Below are 23,260 nucleotides of genomic sequence, written 5' to 3'. Positions count from 1 at the left end.
CCACCGTTTTTTCAACCATATTAGCTCTGAGGGATTGTTCAATATATTTTTTCCTGGTTAATGAAACAAGTAAATATCAGAAAGAAAATACTGCTTTCATCAATGTCTGAAATGCCTGGGAAGACTTGGCCCAATCAAAGAAATCCCCAAACTATTCAGCTATCATTTCTCTTAGAGGCTTATTAAAGATAACAGCACCAAGTATTTGTTTACAACTGAATTGCTAGAAACGTAATCAAATACACTCCCAAGGATGCAATCAGTCAGGAAACATCCTGCACAACAAACCTCTGTGGGATAATCTGACACTGTTTTGGGCCCCTTGATTTCTCTGATGTGCAGAAGCAGAGCACAGACTGTGTTTTGAAGGCATTCCTGGATTTACGTGGGAATGGTGAACTCACTTTCTTAGCTCAACAATTTACACATCACTGCTTTTCTGCTGTTATCTCCGTGAAGCTTCTCTGCTTCAAACCCGTCAACTATTTATTTACTTGAATATTCTTTTGAAGTTATTCTCTTCACAGCACAAATGATCTGAAAATTAATTTTTCAAAACTGACAACTGAATCAAAAGGAAAGTCTTTTTAAATTTAAAAGAAAAATTTCTAAAAATTACATATTTTTATTGGCAAAAATCTAAAAGTTGGGTTTTTTCTAAATGAATGTGATAGACAGAACTCTAAAAATGCCCCCTCCACCCAAGATTACCTGCCCTAGCAACTTGGGACTATGAATATGATAATATTTTATGGCTGTGAATATGTTACCTACCATGGCAAAAAGGACTTTGCAGATATAATTAAGACGACGGATCAATTTGCTTTAAAATAAAGAGGTTGCTTTGGATTATCAGGTGGGCCTAATCATAGAATTATATGATCCCTTTGAAAGCAGAGAGTTTTCTCAAGCTAGTAGGAAAAGGGGAAGTCAGAGAAATTGGAAGCCTAACGTTGACATACTGTTGTTGGCTCGAAGATGGAGGGCATCCTGTGCAATTACAGGAGAGTTGTCTCCAGAAGCCAGGAGCAATCCCTGGCTGACAGCAAGGAAGGAAAAAAAGGATCCTCCAAGTCAGGGAACTGAATTCAGCTAACAACTTAGATGAGCCTGAAAGATGATTCTTCCCCACAGCCTCCAGAGAAGAGCCCATTTCTGCCAAGACCTTGATTTCAACATCGTGAGACAGGACCATTTGAGTCTACCCTGACCTCTGTCCCACAGGACTTTGAAATAATAAATGAGGGTTAAGTGACTGAACTGTCAAACAGCAAAAGACAACTAATACAGAGATGTTCTGAATTGTTCTTTTTGGAGGAGGTATATATAAAAGACATTTATTGTATCAGTTGGAATTCTTTGGGCTACAAATAACCAAATAGACAATCCAAATTGAATTAAATGTCAAGATGCATGTAATATTATATAACAAAATAGGGGAAATATTTTAGGTTAATTTGTGGCTTAATAATAGCAAAGAATCAGAGGCTTTTCCTCTTCTAGTCTGCCAATTTCAGTCTGTCAGTGTTGTGTTCCCTCCTGGTTGCAAGGCAGGGGTAGCAGTTCCAGGTATTACATGCAAGCATAACCATGCCCATTGAATTCTTTAAACTTTAAAAAATTTTTTCATATATAACTTTTATTTATAGAGCATTGTACTTCAATACCTGTATATAGTACAGAGTGATCACCGTCACAAGTCTGTTTACCATCCATCACCATAGAGTTGACCCCCTTTATCCATTTTGCCCAACCTCCAACCACCTTCTCCTTTGATAATCACTAATCTGTTCTCTGTACCTATGAGTAGTTTACTTTACTTTTGTTTGCTTTTTCTTTCATTTTGTTTTTAGATTTCACATATAAGTAAAATCATACAGTATTTTTCTTTCTCCTTCTGACTTATTTTACTTAGCATAATATCCTCAAGTTTCATCCATGTTGTCACAAATGGCAGGATTTCATTCTTTTTTCTAGCAAAGTAGTATTCTATTAGATATATTTGTATCACTTCTTCTTTATTCATTCATCCTTCAATGAATACTTTGGTTGTTTCTACATCTTAGCTGCTGTAAATAATGCTGCAGTGAACATAGGGGTGCATATATCTTTTTGAATTAGTGGTTTTGTGTTCTTCAGATAAATACCCAGAAGTGAAAAGCCTAGGTCATATGGTAATTCTATTTTTAATTTTTTGAGGAATCTCCATACTGTTTTCCATAGAAGCTGCAGTAATTTACATTCCCACCAATAATGTATGAAGATTATCTTTTCTCCACATCCTCTCCAACATCTGTTTTTTCTTGTCTTTTTGATAATAGCCATTCTAACAGGTGTTAGGTGAAATCTCATTAGGGTTTTGAGTTGCATTTCCCTGGTAATTAATAACGTTGAACATTTTTCATGTGCCTGTTGGCCATCTATATGTCATCTTTGGAAAAATGTCTACTCAGATTCTCAGGCCATTTTTTAATCTGCTTGTTTGGTGTTTTGTTGGATGAATTCTTTATATATTTTGGATATTAACCGCTTACCAGGTATATGATTTGCAAGTATCGTTTCCCATTTAGTAGGTTGCCTTTTCATTTTTATGGTGGTTTCCTTCACTATGTAGAAGCTTTTTAATTTGATGTAGTCCCACACAGTTATTTTTTATTTTGTTTCTCTTGCCTTTGAAGTCAGATCCACAAAAACACTAAGATCAATATCAATGAAGTTACCACCTATGTTTTCTTCTATGAATTTTATAATTTCAGGTCTTACATTCAAGCCTTCAGTCCATTTTTAGTTAATTTTTATATAAGGTGTAAGATAGTGGTCTAGTTTCACTCTTTTCCATGTGGCTGCTCATTTCTCCCAACACCATTTTATTGAAGAGACTGTTTTTTCTCTATTGTACGTTCTTGGTTCATTTTTCATAAATTAATTGTCCATATATGTGTGGATTTATTTCTGGGCTCTCAATTCTGTTTCATTGATTTACATGTCAGTTTTTGTGCCAGTACCATACTGTTGTAATTACTATGGCTTGATAGTATAGTTTGAAATCAGGGAGCATGTTACTTCCAGCTTTGTTCTTCTTTCTCAAGGTTGTTTTGGTTATTAAAGGACATTTATTGTTGCCTACAAATTTTAGAATTATTTTTTCTAGTTCTGTGAAATATGCCATTACCATTTTGATGGGGACTGCATTGAATCTGTAGATCGATTTGGGTATAATGGACATTTTTAACTACCTTAATTCTTCCAATTCTTGAGCAGAGTATATTTTTCCATTTATTTGTGTCTTCCTCAGTTTCTTTCATCAGTGTCTCATATTTTCAGAGTACAGGTCTTTGACCTCCTTAGTTAAATTTATTCCCAGGTATTTTATTCTTTTTGATGCAGTTGTAAGTGGGATTGTCTTCTTAATTTCTCTTTCTGATAGTTTTTATTAGTGTATAGATTTTGTATCCTGTAACTTTATTGAATTCATTTATTAGTTCTAAAATTTCTTTGGTAGCATCTTTAGGGTTTTCTATATATAGTATCCTGCCATCTCCAAATAGTAACAGTTTTAATTCTTCCTTTCCAATTTGGATGTTTTTATTTCTTTTTCTTGCCTAACTGTTGTGGCTAGGACTTTCAATACTATATTGAATAAAAGTGGTGAGAGTGGACATTGTTGTCTTGTTCCTGATTTTAGAGGAAAAGGTTTCAACTTTTTACCGTTGAGTATGATGTTAGCTGTGGGTTTGTCATATATAGCCTTTATTATGTTGAAGTCCATTCTCTCAACATCCACTTTGTTGAGAGGGTTTATCATAAATTGTTGTTGAATATTATCAAATATTTTTCCTGCATCTGTTGAGATGATCATATGATTTTATCCTTCATACTCTTAGTGTGATGTATCATGTTTATTGATTTGTATTTGTTGAGCCATCCTAACATCCCTAGAGTAAATGCCACTTGATTATGGTGTATGATCCTTTTAGTCAATTATTGGATTTGATTTGCTAAGATTTGTTTGAGGATTTTTGCATCGATGTTCATCAAGGATATTGGCCTGTAATTTTCTTTTTTGTGATGTCCTTGCCTAGTTTTGTTACCAGGGTAATACTACTTTCATAAAATGTGTTTGGAAAGTTTCCCCCCTCCTAAATTTTTTGAAGAGTTTGGGAAGGATAGGTATTAATTCTTCTTTGACTGTTTTGTAGAATGCACCAGTGGAGCCATCTTATTCTGGGCTTTTCCTTGTTGGGAGATTTCTTTTTTTTGTAAATTTTTTTATTGAAGCAAAGTTCATTTACAATGTTGTGTTAGTTTCAGGAATGCAGCAAAGTAACTCAGATGTATATAAAAATATATATATAATATATACTTTTTGGAGAGTTTTGATTACTGTTTCAATCTCCTCATTAGTGATAGATCGGCAGGCATACCTCAGAGACATTGCGGGGTTGGTTCCAGACCACTGCAATAGTGAATATCAAAATAAAGTGAGTCACACTAATTTCTTGGTTTGTCAGTGCATATAAAACTATGTTTACATTATACTGCAGTCTGTTAAGTGTGCAGTAGGATTATGTCTAAAAAAAGTGAGCACATGTGAATTTAAGAATACTTTATTGCTGAAGAATGCTAACCATCATCTGAGCCTTCAGTGAGTCATAATCTTTTCGCTGGTGCAGTATCTTGCCTTGATGTTAATGACTGATGACTGATCAGGGTGGTGGTTGGTGAGTATTATGGTGACTGTGGCAATTTCTTGAAATACGACAACAGTGAAGTTTGCTGAAGTTATTGACTCTTCCTTTCATGAGCAATTTCTCTGTAGCATGCAATGATGTTTGATAGCACTTTACCCACAGTAAAACTTTGAAAATTAGAGTCAATCCTCTCAAGCCCTGCCACTGTTTTATCAACTAAGTACATGTAATGTTCTAAGTCCTTTGCTGACATTTCAACAACCTTCACAGCATCTTTATCAGGAGTAGATTCCATCTCAAGAAACACTTTCTTTGCTCATCCATAAGAAGCAACTCCTCATTCATTGAATTTTTAATGTAAGATTACAGCAATTCAGTCACATCTTCAGGCTCCAATTTAAATTATTGTTCTCTTGTTATTTTTACTACATATGAAATTACTTCCTCCACTAAAGTCTTGACTCCTCAAATTCATCCATGAGAGTTGAAATCAAATTCTTCCAAACTCCTGTGAATGTTGACATTTCTACCTCTTTCCATAAATCAAAAATGTTCTTCATTGCACCTAGAATGGTGTATCCTTTCCAGAAGTTTTCAAATTGACTTGGCCCTAATCCATCAAAGTAATCACTATCTATGGCAGCTTCAGACTTATAAAATGTATTTCTTAAATAATAAGACTTGAGAGTCAAAATTACCCCTTGATCCATGGGCTGCAGAATAGATGTGTTGCAGGCATGAAAACAACATCAATCTCATTGTATATCTCCATCAGAACCCTTGGGTGACCAGGTGCATTGTCAATATTTTGAAAGAAATCTATTTTTCTGAGATTTAAGCCTCATCAGTGGGCTTAAAATATTCAGTAAACTATGTTGTAGACAAATATGCTCTTATTCAGGTTGTGTTGTTCCATGTATAGCACATAGGCAGGGTCGATTTAGCATAATTCTTAAGGACCCTAGGATTTTCTGAATGGTAAATGAGCATTGGCTTCAACTGAAAGTCACCAGCTGCATTAGCCCCTAACAAGAGAGTCAGCCTGTCCTGTGAAGATTTGAAGCCAGGCATTGACTTCTCTTCCCTAGCTATAAAGTCCTAGATGGCATCTTCTTCCAATAGAAGGCTGTTTCATCTGCACTGAAAATCGATTGTTTAGTGTAGCCACCCTCATTAATTATTTTAGCAAGCTTTTCTGAATAACTTGCTGCAGCTACTACAGCAGCACTTGCTGCTTCATCTCATACTTTTATGTTATGGAGACAGCTTCTTTCCTTAAACCTGATGAACCAACTTCTGCTAGCTTCAAACTTTTCTTCTGCACTTCCTCACCTCTCTCAGTCTTCATAGAATTGAAGAGCCATAGGACCTTGCTCTGAATTAGGCTGTGGCTTAAGGGAATGTTGTGGCTTGTTTGATCTTCTATCCAGACCACTAAAACTTTTTCCATATCAGCAATAAGGCTGTTTCACTTTCTTATCATTCATGTGTTCACTGGAGTAGCACTTTAATTTTCCTTTGCATTCACAACTTGGCTAACTGTTTGTTGCAAGAGGCCTATGAGACCTGTCTCAGCTTTTTACATGCCTTTCTCAGTAAGCTTAACCATTTCTAGCTTTCGATTGAAAGTGAGAGACATGTGACTCTTCCTTTCATTTGTACACTTAGAGAGTACTGTAGGGTTATTAATTGGCCTAATTGCGATACTGTTTTGTCTCATGGAATAGGGAGGTTTGAGAGACAGAGAGAGATGGAGTAGTGGCTCATTGGTGGAGTAGTCAGAACACACATAACATTTATTAATTAATTTCACTCTCTAATATGGGTGTGGTTTGTGGTTTCCCCAAAACCATTACAACAATAACATGAAAGATCGTTGATCACAGATCATCAAAATAAATCTAATAATAAGGAAAAAGTTTAAAATATTGTGAGAATTACCAAGATGTAACACAGAGACATGAAGTGAGCATATGCTGTTGGAAAAATTGTGCTGATAGATTTGCTTGAAGCAGAGTTTCCACAAACCTTCAATTTGTTAAAAAAAAAAAAAAGCGATTACTGTGAATCACAGTAAACCAAAGTACATTAACATGAGATATGCCTATATTCAGATTTTCTATTTCTTCATGATTCAATCTTGACAGATTGCATGTTTCTAGAAAGTTATCCATTTTTCCTAGGTTGTTCATTCGTGTTGATATATAATTGTTTGTAGTATTCTCTTATGATGATGCTTTGTATTTCTATGGTATCAGTAGTAATTTCTTCTCCTTCATTTCTGATGTTATTTATTTGAGCTCTCTCTCTTTTTATGGAAGAGGCTAACTAATGGCTTTTCAACTTTATCTTTTCAAAGAACCTGCTTTTAGATTCATTAATTTTCAATAATACACTTTTCATTTTTCATTAATAAAGTCTTTTAGTATTAATTTTATTTATTTCCATTCTTATATTTATTGTTTCCTTCCTTCTACTAATTTTGGGCTTCTTTTGTTCTTCTTTTTCTAGTTCCTTTAGGTATAAAGTTAGATTGTTTGTTTTGGGCTTTTCTTGTTTCTTGATGTAGGCCTCTATTGCTATGAACTTCCTTCTCAGAACTGCTTTTGCTGCATTCTATAAATTTTGGTATGTTGTATTTCTGTTCTCATTTGTCTCTCAGTATTTTTAAATTTCTCCTTTGCTTTCTTTGATGATAGTAATATGCTGTTTAATCGCCATTTTTTTGTGCTTTTCCCATTTATTTCTTGTGATTGACTTCTAGTTTCATGTCACTGTGGTTGGAGAAGATGTTTGATGTGATTTCAGTCTTCTTGAATTTATTGAGACTTGCTTTGTAACCTAACATGTGATCTATCCTGGAGAGTGGTCCATGTTCACTTGACAAGGATATGTATTCTGCTGCTTTTGGATGAAATGTTTTGTATATATGTGTTAAATTTATCTGATGTAACATGTAGTGTAAGTCTGATGAAACTTACTGGTTTTCTGTTGGGATGATCTATCCATTGATGTAAGTGAGTGTTAAAGTCTCCAACTATTATTGCATTGCTTTCAAGTTCTTCCTTTATATTTGTTAATATTTGCTTTATGTATTTAGGTGTTACTGTGTTGTGTGCATATATATTTACAATTGTTATATCTTCTTGCTGGATTGACCCCTTTATCACTATGTAATGCTTTTTTTGTCTTTTATTGCAGTCTTAGTTTTAAAGTCTATTTTATCTGATATAAATATACTTACTACAGCTTTCTTTTCATTTACCTTTGCATGGAATATATTTTTCCATCCTTCACTTTCAGTCTTTGTGTGTTCTTACATCAGAAGTGAGTCTCTTGCAGGCAGCATACAGATGGATTTTGTTTTGTTTTATTTCATTTTTTATCTATTTAGCCACTCTATATCTTTTGATTGGTGAATTTATTCCATTTACATTTAAAATAAGTATTGGTAAGCATGTACTTATTGCCATTTAAACAATTGTCTTCTAGCTAATTTTGTGGTTCCTCTCTATTACTTTCTTCTTCTCTTTCTCTTTCCCCTTGTATTTTGTTGGTTTTCTTTAGTGTTAGTACTTTGTTATTTTATTTTATTTATTTATTTACTATTTTTTCCTTGTGTTTACTGTGAGATTCACAGTTGGATAAATGAAATCCACAAAATTGTATCTCCATGTAGATAGAAAGTAGTGTGTTATGTTTTATGATTACCTGCTAGTTTCAGACTGTAAGCAGGATATCTAATGGCAAGCACTTCATGATGAGGCAGAGTCATGCTTAAAAAAAAGCAAAAACCAGCCAACCAAAGCAAACAAACAAACAAAAACCCTAAAAATTCCATTCTAAGTCCATGGAACAATGATCTATCTAATTTTACTTTCCCTTCCCTATGTCTCCAACTCTTCTCTTGTATAAATACTATTTTTTATAGATGTGCTTACCAACTAAGGAAGAACATTTGTGTATAAGACTTTTATGGGTTTCCAGTTCAACAGCATCCAACCAAAGGCTGAGTTTCTTTGTTTCTATACTGATTTTCCATTATGTTCAAAGTCTATATATCTTATGCTAGTAATAATACTGTGAAATTTTCTCTTTAATCTGCTATATTTTGTTCCTTTATTATATGCCAAAGTAATTTTACTTTTAAAAGTATGGTTAAAGATTCTATGACAAATACTACACTTAGAATTTGTCCTAGATGAAGATTGAGTAAGTAAATGGGACAGTTTAAACACAGAAAATATTCAGTTTGATGAAAAAGACAATGTTCTTATTTACTCTCCTTATTTATTCTTCTTAAAGATTTGTAGAAATCAAAGAATCATCAATAGTTTCACAGGTACATTGTCTGCATTTGCAGTATCCTTTAAAATATCATTGTCATTTTCTTTTTCCAATGTTAATGTGACTTTGCCTGAAAATTCTTTGATTTAGTAATACATTTTTTCAGCTTTGTTTCTCTGGATCCTCATCCTCCTCTTCTTTCACTTTCTCTGAATTTAAAGTGAATTTTTAATAGATAAAATTCAGAGAAAGAAATGAATGCATTATAATATTATCAGGATAGTCCTCTGAGCCATCTTTCAGGAAGGTATTTTAAAATAAATAGCGTCTATATTGCAATTGAAATTTCAATGCAGGAACACCATAAAAAGCTATTGTATTTTGTCTTTTACATAGTTTTATCATTCCTGCTTGAAACCTTAAACTAGTAAACTAAAATTGTAACTATTTCTTGAAAATGCAAATACAGCGTTGTATATGGGTCAGTGGCTAAAGCACTAATACTAAACATTCAATTTGTGATGATGCACAATTTAGTAATAACACGAATTCATCAAGTTTTCTAAACCTTATGTAGAAAGAAAACTAGGAGGGCAAAAGGCCTTTGGTATTTTGAGAGTGTACAGAACTGGTCCTTAGATAGTTACCCTTGAAATATGAAACGGTTTTTATTGTAAAACACACATAGATGCATACATGCCTGCATGCACACTCACACACACCAAAGACACATCAGAACATTATTCCTTCAAAACACATTTAAAATACATCAACAGAAGTAATGATATAACTGCATCTACTAATGAAGTTTAAGACATTTTTTCCTGATGCCATTGAGTTTCAGCGTTTCTTATTATCTGTGTAAGAATATATTATGACTGTTTAGATTATCTCTGTTTCATCGTAAACTAATAATAATCAAAATGACTATGACTGATTTAGACTGCGTGCCAGTGAAGTAATGGTGATAAAATTGTGGAGTTAATGCATTGGGCAGATCAGAACTTTTTTACAGTTATGTGTAGGAAGGCAGATTAATAAGAAATAAGGATAATGCACTTGAATTTAGACTTTCATAAATCTTCTCCCTGAGCAGCAGTAGAAATTTACAGAGGTACATCTAAACTATAGACAGTGCTCCAAAGATAATCAGGGCTTAGAAATCTAATTATAGAATAGTGTTCAAGTTTCTAAGTTAAGTTGAATTCTGAGATAAGATTTAATATGTTCAAATGGTTAGTGTTTTAAAAACAAAAGAAAGAAACAAAAGAAGACCTATTTGCTATTCACAAAAGAAATAAATTTTGCATTCCTAAATGTTAAAGTTGTCCTTCAATATATGTATTATCCGTAACTTGTGTTGACCTTCAGTTTCAAGTTCAGACTGATCGAGCATGGAAATCCTGTCTTGATCTTTGACTCAGTAGAATTCCTTTTATCAAAATCAGTGAGTCTTATATTTTGTTAAAGAAAGGGAAAACAAATGCAAAATTTGTGCTTTTCTTGTGTGGTGGGTAATATGATTAACTTGTTCAATATCCTTTCCAATCTTCTTAAAGTTTGGGTTCTGCAATAGTTTTACCAATTTGGAACTGAGAAATGTGAGAAGAAAGGAAGGATGCAAGACATTTATTTTACCAGATTTGATCACAGTGATGGAATAGTTTTGAAGCTAAAACCTTCCTGAATCTGCAGCTTACTACAGCGATGGCACCATTTTTCTATATCACAGCTCTAGTTGCAATGGAGATAGAAATATCATTTTGCTATAAGTAGTTATTGAAGTGGCAACGGTAGCTTTCCCAGATATGGCAGTGGCAGAGAGGATTTTCCTGGGCTTTGATTCACTGTGTTCAGCCTAGAGCTTACTCTTCTAGTTGCATGTCCACCCCCCCTTCCCCTGCTGCAATGGTCTTATATGCACCTATTAAACCTTTCTGCATAACTTGAACCATACAGAGGTGTGAGAAGTATTTGTAGTCATTTAACTTCAAAGAAAGGAGAACTCTGTGATTGCCTTTCTGATTTAATCTGACTCGTTTGACACTAGGGAAAATCAACTTACCTTTAGTAGATGGTACACAATTCTGTGACATCATACCATAGACTAATGAACCAGTTACTTACATTATCAAGTGTGTTACACAGTATGAAATGCCTATTGAAGTTACGGTTGTGATGGACCACGTGGCTGCCAAGGTTGGCATAAGGTATATACTAACTCTGTGGTTGGCACTTTCTTGCAACTGTGTTAGAGAGCTTAAAGAAAGAAAATTTACATTTTCATGTTTTTATCTTCAGATCAAGACAAGTTCAGAAAGTTAGAAAGTTTCTATGATTACCCAAAAATGATTTCTTAATTTTTTTGCTCAAAACCTGTTTTAAAATTTACAATAAAGTTGATGACAGCGTTCCAGTTTGGGCATAGTAGGAACAAAGTCATAGAAATGGAATTTCAAAGCCTTAAATTATCTCTTTAATATTAGTGCTAAGAATCTTATATGAAAAATAATCTGGGATAATAAGACTGAGAAATTTATGATGAGCTTCTTTGTATAGTTTTTACTAAAACCACACAAGATTACTTAATACAAGCATGCTTATGAATCTTAAGTCTTCTTTAGAAAGCAATAATAGGACATTATTTACATAGATAAGTCTTTATATTTTTCCCATATCAGCAGATTTCCAAAGTTTAATTCGTTTTTCCCAGTAAAAGTTATCAGAATTCCATGGCCTTCTCAACAAGTTATACTTAAAAATAGAGCTTTATTACCAGATATCTATAGTAAACATACATTTGGACAACTTTTGTCTGTTTTATTTATTTATTTATTCATTCATTTAATATAAAATTGGCCATATTTACCATTTTCAAGTCTACACTTCAGTGGCATTAATTACCTTCACAATGCAATCATCACCACTATTTATTTCTAAAACTTTTTATGTCCCCATATAGAAACCCAGTATACTTTAAGACAAAACTCACCATTATCCCCCTTCTCCAAGCCCCTGGTAGCATCTAACTTGCTTTTTGTCTCTATGAATTTATCCATTCTACATGTTTCATACAAGTGAAAACATACAACATGTTTTTTGTGCATCTCATTTATATCACTTAGCATAGCGTTTTCAAGATACATCCCTGTTGTAGCATATCTCAGAACTTTAATTCTGATTAATATTCTATTGTATGTGTATTTTATTTATCTGTTCATCAGCTAATGAACACGTTGATTGCTTCTACCTTTTGACTGTTGTAAATAATGCTTCTATGAACACTCATTTACACATACTTGTTTGAACACCTGTTTTCAATTATTTGGGGTTATCTGAATAGGAATGGAATAGGGGTGTTCATATTGTAATTTTATGTTTAACTTCTTGAGGAACCACCAAATTGTTTCACACAGTTACTAAACCATTTTATATTCCTACCAGCAATTTATGAAAGTTCCAACTTCTCATCCTCACCAACACTTGCTATTTTCACTTTTGAAAAAAATAGCTACCTTAATCGGTGTGATGTGATATCTCATTACCACATTCATTTGCATTTCCTTAATGACCAGTGATGTTGAGAATCCTTTGATGTGCTTTTGGCCATTTGTATATCTTTTTTTGAGAAATGTCTATTCAAGGCCACCTTTGCTCATTTGTTTATTGGGTCATTTGCTTTTTGTTATTGAGTTGTGTTTTTTATATAATTTGGATAATAGACCCTTTTCAGATACATGATATGCGAATATTTTCTCCCATGCTGTAAGTTGTATTTTCATTTTATTAATAATGCCCTTTGATTCACAAAGGCTTTTAATTTTTATGAAGTCTAATTCATCTGTTTTTTCTTTTGCTGCTTGTTCATTTTGTGTTATATCTAAGAATTCATTGATAAATCCAAGATCATGAAAGTTTCCTCCTATGTGTTCTTCTTCAAGTTTTCTAGTTTTAGCTCTTACGTTTGTCATTGATCCATTTTGAGCTACTTTTTGTGTATTGTGTGAAGTAGGAGTCTGACTTCATTCTTTTGTATGTGGACATGCAGTTGTCCCAGTAATATTACTTGAAGAGACAATTCTTTTCTTATTGAATGGCATCCTTGTCAAAAGTCAATTGGCCAAAGACATATGAGGTTATTGTTGGACTCTCAGTGCTATTCTGTTGGTCTATATGTCTGTCCCTATGACAGTACCACAGTGTTTTGAATACTGTAATTTTGTAGTAAGTTTTGAAATCAGGAAATGTGAGTCCTCCACCTTTGTTCTTCTTTCTCAATGTTGTTTTGGCTATTGGAGATACAGGGCAATTCCACTTAAATGTGAGGATCAGCTTTTCCATCAGGTTTTGAAAAAACCTTGTTGGAATTTTGATAGAGATTGTATTGAATCTGTAAATTGCTTTGGGTAGTCCTGACATCTTAACAATAGAAGTCTTCCAATTCGTGGACAGAGGATTTCTTCTTATTAAGTTCTTTTAAATATCTTTTAGCAATGTTTTATAGTTTTCAGTGTACAAGTCTTCCACTTCCTTGGCTAAATTTATTTCTAAAAATTTTATTCTTCTGGATGCTACTGTAAATGGGATTGTTTTCTTAATTTACTTTTTGAATTGTTCATTCCTGGTTTATAGAACAACTGATTTTTTTTTTTTTTTTTTTTTTTAACAACTGATTTTTTTGTGTTACCTTGAACCCTGGAAATTTTCAGAATTTGTTTATTAGCTTTAGTAGCTTTTTGGTGGGTTCTTTGGGATTTTCCGTGTGTAGGATTGTGTCATCTGTGAATAGAGATAGTTATACCTCTACATTTCCAATTTAGAGGTCTTTTCTTTCCTTCTCCTTTTTTTTTATATAGAAGATCTATTTATTCCATTTCAAGCACTTATATATTTAGTCATCTTAACTTATACAGTTAGTTAGGAGAATAACAGTCCTGCTGGTGAAAGAGGTTACCTAAAGTGGAGATTGTATCAAACTAGTGGTTAAGGACTAACTCCTAAAAAAATTAACTTTTATCCAGGATCAGTTTAATTTTAAAAACAAATACAAGCTATAGATTCAATCTTCTCAACTAGACAGTCAACCTCTGGTGTAACTGTCAGATGAAAACATACATCTTTAGTACTTGATGTTCCAAGTTTTAAAAATTCCATAAAGGAAAGAAATAACATAAAAACAGCTCAAGAAATATACTAATAAGCAAAAACGTGGGGAAAGAGGAACATGTAGCTTTAACTTAACTGAAGAAATGGAAATAAGACTCGTCTACATAGGAAAATGTGCATACTGTGAAGTCAGGTGTAAATATTTTAGAATAAGAATTTATATGACTTAAATATTCCCTATTTCCTGAATAAAAATAACATCTTGCAGTGTTATATTTCATAGCTCAGATACCTCACTCAGCTCTATCTCTTACTCACTCAAGCTTTTACTCAAATGAGTCTGAAAAACTTGGGGATATAGCATAAGAAAAATAACAACAAACAATATTTCTCTTTCTGTGACTAATTTAGACCTTGGTTTGTTACTAGAAAATTACTGAAGAAAATTTAAGTATAAGTTTGTGCCTTTGATGAATCAAGCCCCCCAATAATATTTAGAAAATGCCCACTGTTTGGGCTAATACCATTGTTAATGGAACCTTTTACAGGAGAATAACCAAACAAAAGTCTGTGTGTCTTAAAACCGTGTTATGTAAATCTCAGGGTGAAGGGGAAAAAGCAGAAGTCTAAAATCACAAGAAGTGCAGAAATATCTAGGCCCATTTTCCTTCTGGGGTGTACTTTGTTCAGGGTTTTCATCACTGAAAATATTCTTTGCAGTTTTCTACACCTGCATAACATTGTCATCTTTTTTTTTGTTTTGGCGGCCGTGGCTCATGGGCCCAGCTGCTTCGCGGCATGTGGGATCCTCCCGGACCGGGTCACAAACCCCTGTCCCCTGCATCGGCAGGTGGACTCTCAACCACTGTGCCACCGGGGAAGCCCACATTGTCATCTTATACAGAACAAATCACCCCCAAAGAAAAAAGAATGAAGAAAGCTTAAGGGACTTATGGGATATTATCAAGTGTACAAATATACACATTATGGGAGTCCAAGAAGGAGAATGCTTATTCAAAGAAATAATGACTGAAAACTTCCCAAATCTTGAAAAGGAAATGAGTATCATCCTAAGGCCATCAGATAGGATGAATTCAAAGAAATACACATGGAAACACATTATAATCAAATTGTCAAAAGTTAAAGACAAAGAGAGTTTTCAAAGCAGCAAGACAAAAGTAACTTATTACATGCAAAGGAACACCCAGACGATTGGCAGATTTTTTCAGCAGAAATATTGCAAGCCATGTGGGAGTGGGATGGTTTATTCAAAGTGCAGGGAAAAAGAAAAAAAAACTACCAACAAATAACATTTAACCTGTTAAGCTATCCTTCAGAAATAAGGGACAGAAAAATGCTTTTTTCAGCAAACGAAAACTGAGGGTGTTCATCACCACTTGACCTGCCTTGCAAAAAACGCTAAAGGGAGTTCCTCAATCTGAAATGAAAGGACAATGAACAGCAATAAAATAGCATAAGAAAAGTATGAAACTCATTGGTAAAGTTAATATATATAAACACAGACTATTGTATTATTGTAATAGTGGTAAGTGAGTAACTTTTATTTCTAGTAAAAAATAGAGAAAAGTATTACAAATAACAATTAAAATATGTGAAAAGATATGCAAAAAGTATAGATGTAAATTGTGACAAGCATACCATAAAGTGTGGTGGGGAGAAGTTAAAGTGTAAAATTTTGTATGTGATTGAACTCAAGTTTGTTACCAGCTTAAAATAGAGTTATGTCTATATTATATGTAAGCACTAAGGTAGCCACACACACACACACACACACACACACAAACACACACACACACCTATAGAAGTTACTCAAAAAAAAAAAGGAATCAAAGCATATCAATACAAAAAAATTTTTTAAACACAAATGAAAACAGTAAGAGAAGGGAAGACAGACAAAAGAACTATGAGACTAACAGAAAACAATTAACAAATTGGCAATAGTAAATCATAACCTTTCAATAATAACTTTAAATGTAAATGGTTTGAACTCACCAATCAAAACACATAGAATAGCTGAATGGATTTTTAAAAATTAGGCGTACCTATATAATGTCTATAAGAAACTCACTTCAGAATTAAGGTCACATGTAGACTGAATGTAAAGGAATTAAAAAAGATATTCCATGAAAATTGTAACCAAAAGAGAGCAAAGGTGGCCATACTTAAATCAGACAATATAGACTGTATATCAAAAAGTATCACAGAGACAAAGAAGGACATTGTATGTAAAAAGGATCAATTTACTGGGAAAATATTCCAATTATATATATGCACCCAACATCAGAGTACCTAAATATAAAAAGCAAAAATTAACAGAATTAAAGAAAGAAACAGATAGCAGCACAATAATAGTAAGAGATTTCAACATGTCACTTTAAATAATGACAGGAACATCCAGACAGAAGATCAACAAGGGGAACAACTTGAACAATACTGTCAATACTATAGATGAAATGGACCTAACAGATAAATACATACCATTCTACCTAACTAACAGCATCAGAATACATATTCCTCTCACACATGAATGGAACTTTCTCACGTGATCACGTGTTAGGTCACCAACCAAGTCTTAATAAATTTAAGAAGACTATACGAAATATTTTTTCTGGCCACAATTAAATAAAATTAGATATCAATAGCAGAAGGAAAACTATAAAATTCACAAAAATGTGGAAATTAAACAACACACTATGGAACAACCAGGAAAAAATAATAAATTAAAAAGAAATTAGAAGATGTTTTAAAACAAAGGAAAATATAAACACCAAATACCAAATCTTATGTAATGCTACAAAAGTAGTACTGAGGGTTTATTGTGTTAAACCCTTCCATTAAATAAAAAGGAAGATCTTAAATAAACAACATAACTTTATACATTAAAGAAATAGAGAAATAAGAAGATTAAGCCCAAAGTTAGCAGAAGGAAATAATAAAGATTAGAGCAGACAATCTAAATAGAAATACAATAGCATTTTCAATACAATAACATATTATGCTATTAAACAAAATAGAAAAACAACAGCAAAAATCAATGAAAGTAGTGTTGTTTTCTTAGAAAAAAGCCAAGTTGCAAACCCTTAGCTAGACTAAGACAAAGGAGAAAAGACTCAAATGAATAAAGTTAGAAATAAAGAGCAGACATTACAAATGGTGCCAGAGAAATAAAAAAGTATATTATGAGACTACTATGAAAATTTTGACATTACCAAACTGGATAACCTAGAGGAAATGAAATTCCCAGCAACATACAACACATGATTCAAGACTGAATCATGAAGAAAATGAAGAAATAGGAAGTCTTAACAGACCTATAAGTGGTATGGAGATTAATTCAGTAATTGAAAACCTACCAAGAAACCAAAGCCCGGGAACAGACAGTTTTACTGGTGAAGTCTACCAAATATTTAAAGAAGAATTAATGTCAGTGCTTCTCAATCTCTTCCAAGCAATTTAAAAAAGAAGTAACACTTGCAAATTCATTTTATTAGGTAAGCATTACCTTGATACCAAAGCACAGGCCAATATCCCTGATGAACATAGGTGCAAAAATCCTCAACAGATTACTAGCAAATCAAATTCAACAGTACACTGAAAAGATCATACATCATGATTAAGTATAATTTATTCCTGGGATACAAGGGTGGTTCAACATATGAAAATCAACTAATGTGATACACCACATTAATAAATAAAGGATACAAAATCACATGATTATTTCAATAGACACAGAAAAAAAGCATTTAATAAATTTTAATAGTTTTAACAGTTTTAAAAAAGCCCTCAAGTTAGAAATAGAAGAAAAATATCTCAACATAATAAAGGCTATATGTGAAAAGTCCACAGTTAATATCATAACCAATGGTGAAAAAAACTGGTTAAAATCAGGAGAAAGGCAAAGGTGCCCACTCTTGCCACTTTTATTCAACAAAGTGTTGGAGGTCCTAGAGCAATTAGACAAGAAAATGAAACAAAAGGCATCCAAATCAGAAAGGAAGAAGTAAAATCGTCCCTGTTTTCAGATGACATGACCTACATATAGAAAACCCTAAAGACTCCGTAAAAAAAAAAACAACCCAAACTGTTAGAACTAGTAAACAAATTTAATAAAGTTGCAGGATACAAACTAAATGTACAAATATCAGTTGTGTTTCTATACACTAACAAACAAACTATCTGAAAAGGAGATTAGAAAAAAATCCTACTTACAATAGCACCAAAATACTAGGAATAAACTTAACTGAGGAGGTGAAGAACTTTTATATTGAAAACTACAAAACAGTGATGAAAGAATTTAGAGAAGACATACATAAATAAAAAGACATCCATGTTTATGCATAAGAAGACTTAATAGTGTTAAAATGTCCATACTAAACAAAGTGATCTATAAATTCTATACAGTCCTTATCAAAATCCCAATGACATTTTTTATAGAAATAAAAATAGCAATTTCTATTTTGTTTGCTTGTTTTGAAGTATAATTGACCTTCTGCATTGTGTTAGTTCCTGTTACACAACATAGTGATTCGATATTTCTATACATTTCAAAATGATCACACGGTAAGTCTAGTTATGATATGTCACCATATATAAAGATATTACATTGTTATTGACTATATTCCCCACATTGTATATTTCATATTCATGACTCATTTATTTTGCAACTCAAAGTTTGCACCTCTTTATCTCCCTCAGCTATTTCTTTTCTCCCCACACTCCCTCCCATCTAGCAATGACCTGTTCTCCATAACTCTGTTTTGGTTTTGTTATGTTTGTTCATTTATTTTGTCTTAGATTCCACATATAAGTGAAATCACACAGTATTTGTATGACTTATTTCACTCAGCATATTACCCTCGAGGTCCATTCGTGTTGTTACACACGGCAAGATTTCATTATTTTTTATGGCTGAGTAATAGTCCATTAGTCCAATAGTAATAGTCCATATATACCACATCATCTTTATCCATTCATCTGTTGACAAGCACTTAGGTTGCTTCCATATCTTAGCTATAGTAAATAATGCTGCAATGAACATAGAGTTGCATATATCTCTTTGAATTAGTGCTTATGTTTTCTTTGGAAAAATACCCAGGAGTATAATTGCTGAATTGTATGGTAGTTCTGTTTTTAGTTTTTTGAGGAATCTTCATGCTGTTTTCCATAGTGGCTATACCAATTTACATTTGTATCAACAGTGCACAAGAGTTCCTTTTTCTCCATATCCTTGTCAACACTTGTTACTTGTTGTCTTTTTGATAATAGCCATCGTGAAATGTGTAAGGTGGTATCTCACTGTGGTTTTGATTTGCATTTACCCGCTGATTAGAGATGTTGAACATATTTTCATGGACCACTTTTCTTTGGAAAAGTGCTTGTTTAGATCCTCTGTGCATCTTTTAATCTTTTTTTTTTTTTGATGCTGAATTGTATGAGTTCTTTGTCTATTTTTGATATTAACCCCTTATCAAATATATCATTTGCAATTATCTTATTTCTTTTCACTTTGTTGATAGTTCCCTTCACTGTGTATTTGCTTTTTAATTTGAAGTAGTCCCATTTGTTTATTTTTGCTTTTCTTTCCCTTGCCTGCAGAGATTTATTCAAAAAATTATTACTAAGAGCAATTTTAAAGAGCTTCTTGCCCATGTTTTCTTTTAGAAGTTTTATGATTTTAGGTATTATATTTAAATCTTTTCCATTTAGAATTTATTTTTGTGCATGGTGTGAAAGATTAGTCCAGTTTGATTCTTTTGCATGTAGCTGTCCAGTGTTCCCAACACCATATATTGAAGAGGCCATCTTTTCCCCATTGTATATTCTTGCCACTGTTGTCATATTTTAATTGCCCATTTAAGTGTACGTTCATTTCTGGGCTCTCTATTCTGTTCCATTGATCTATGTGTCTGTTTTTTGCCAGTACCATACTGTTTTGATTACTGTAGGTCTGAAGTATAGTTTGAAATCAGGGAGCATGATAACTCCAGTTTTGTTCTTCTTTCTCAAGATTATTTTGACTCTTCAGGGTCTTTCGTGTTTCCATAATTTCTGTAATTACATTTTAGAATTATGTGTTATAGTTCAGTGAAAAATGCCATTGGTATTTTGATAGGGATTGCAGTGAATCTGTAGATTGCCTTGGGTAGGATAGCCATTTTAACAACATTAATTCTTCTTCCAATCCATAAGCATGGCATACCTTTTCAGCTATTTGTATTGTCTTCAGTTTCTTTCATCAGTATCTTATAGTTCTCTGAGTATAGGTTTTACCTCCTTAGTTAGATTTATTCCTAGGTATTTTATTCTTTTTGAGTGATGATAAATGGGATTGTCTGCTTAATTTCTCTGATAGTTTGTTGTTAGTGTATAGATATGCAACAGATATCTTTGTACTAATTTTGCACCCTGCAAGTTTACCAAATTTATTGATGAGTTCTAGTAATTTTTTGGTGGCATCTTTAGAATTTCCTATGTATGTTATCATGTCACTGGCAAACAGTGACAGTTTGACTTCTCCCTTTCCAATGTGGATGTTTTTTATTTCTTTTTCTTGGCTGATTGCTGTGTCAATATAAATTAATTTTGTTTCTTACAGCATTAGCTATGACTTTTGGGAGTATGCTGGATAAGCATAGTATTAGAAAACATTCTTGCCTTTTCAGTATTAAGTGTAATTTCTTCTTCAAGCTTTTATGTAGATATTCTTTATCACATTGGGAGTTTTCTTCCATCCCTAGTTTGTGAAGAGTTTTTAATCATAAATAATAATAAATTTTGTTGGATACTTATACTATATTGAGTATAGTTCCCTGTGCTATACAGTGGGCCCTTGTTGGTTATTTATTATACATACAGTGGTGTGTATATGTTAATCCCAAACTCCTAATTTATCTCTACCCAAATGGAACAATATATATTGTTCCATATATATATAGAACAAAAAAGAAGAAACATAGTTGTTAATTTGGATTGCATATTATCTAAATAAATAAAGAGTATCTACAGAAGAATTATTAGAATAAAAATAAGTCTAGTAATTTTGCTGACTGTAAATTTTAAAATTTCAATTGTGATCCTTTACAACAAAAATAATCACTTAGAATGTAATATAAAATGTAGTATGAAAATACCTTGCCATTCAGCAGTAAAAATATATAGAATCTGAGAATAATTCCAATTAAATATGTGCATTACTTTTTAGAACTGAATTTTTACATTTTATTTAAACATATAAAAGAAGATTTAAATAAATGGAAATGGAAGTTTCCTGGATAGAAATATTCAATCCCATAGAAATGTCATTCTAACAAAGTTAATTTATAATATATTTTCTAATTAAAGTTTCAACATGGTCCATCACAGAATTTAACAGTATAATTTGCTTGGTTGGAAGAGCAAAAGACTAAGTACAACCAAGATAGTTCTAAAGAAAAAGAACTGGGGCTTCCCTGGTGGTGCGGTGGTTGAGAGTCCGCCTGCCGACGCAGGGGATGCGGGTTCGTGCCCCGGTCCGGGATCCCACATGCTGCGGAGCGGCTGGGCCCGTGATCCATGGCTGCTGAGCCTGTGCATCCGGAGCCTGTGCTCCACGACAGGAGAGGCCACAACAGTGAGAGGCCCGTGCACCGCAAAAGAAAAGAAAAAAAGAAAAAGCAAAAGAACTAATTGTGGGGAAATTCTCCTACCAGATACCAATATCTATAAAGACCTTTTGCCTTTAAGGTTAGTAGGGTATAGGTGTAGGAATAGATAAATAAGTAGACCAATGGAAGACAATACTGCATCCCTGAAAATACTCACACATATGTGATAACTTGGTTTAAGATAAGGGATTGGGGTAATATAGGAATTACATATGAGTGGGGAAAATAATGGACTCTAAAACATATAGTGCTAGAACAACTTATATTTACATTAAGAAATTGATTCTTCCTTTAGACTATACAAAGATAAAACCCCAGAACAACCAAAAACAAACAAAAAAAAACTCAGTTGCAGATGGAAAATAGATCTAAATTTGAAAAGTAATGTGAAATCTTCTATATCACTTCAAGATAGAGACGTATAGAGCACTTTTGGATGAAAATAGGGCGATTACCATTTCAGTGTCTTTAATTAAATGATGCTGTATCATTTAGCTTTGTTGCATGACTAACAAATGGAAAATCAGTGACTTAAAATAACAGTAACGTTTATTTTGTGTAGGAGATACAGGTAGGCTGGGAAATTCTGCTAATCTGGTCAGGCTTGGTTGATTTTACTTGGGCTTATTCACACATCTATTATGAACTAGTGGTTCTGCTAGAGTTTTCAGTGGTTTAGACTGGCCTTGGTGGAAATGACTGGGCTCTGCTCCACGTGGTCTCTTATCCTCCTATAGACTGCCACGAGCTTGTGTTAATGGCAGAAGTAAGGTTCCAAAGTCTTTTGAGGCAATTACTGCAATAGGCACAGTGCTATTTCCTCCACATTACTGGCCAAAGCAAGTCACAAAGACAAATAAGATTCAAGGGGCAGGAAAATAGACTCTACTTCATGATGTATGGAGCAGAAATGTAATAATGTCTAAGGAGGTGGATTCAGAGAAGGGTGCAGAGTTACTTTCATTTTTGCAATTAGTCTCATGACAGATAGTATAATTTCTTTTCCTCTATTAAAATTTTTTAATTGAAGGTAACCATCAATGACAGTAAAACAATTTCTCAGTAGTAAGACATCTTTTATTTTTTCAATATTAGGTAGTAATGTCATTTCCTCCATTATTGATATGCATTAATATTCTTTAAACCAAACAAACAAGACCATCTCCTCATCAAGAAATCTTCACTATAGTATTACACTTTCTTTCTCAAATTTCCTCAATGCTTTCCACAATGCTTTTGTAGAATATAATGAGGACAAAATTATACCTCTGGTGATAAATGATCAAATTTATACAATATGAAATATAGATCAATCACAATCTGTTTATAAGAAGCATTTTGGTTATATATGCTTTTAAAAAGCATGTAGAAATGTACAGCTCAGGAAAATATATTCAAGCTTCTGTTTGGAAGATGTATTTGAATAAGCATTTACTTACTGCCAACAGAAGATATTGAAAGAACACAAATTTAACTCTTAGGACAAATATTTCATGGTATTGCCAACCCAAC

Source organism: Phocoena phocoena, chromosome 5, assembly GCF_963924675.1.
Source record: "Phocoena phocoena chromosome 5, mPhoPho1.1, whole genome shotgun sequence".
Taxonomy (NCBI): Eukaryota; Metazoa; Chordata; class Mammalia; order Artiodactyla; family Phocoenidae; genus Phocoena; species Phocoena phocoena.
Note: the sequence above shows the minus strand (reverse complement) of the source record.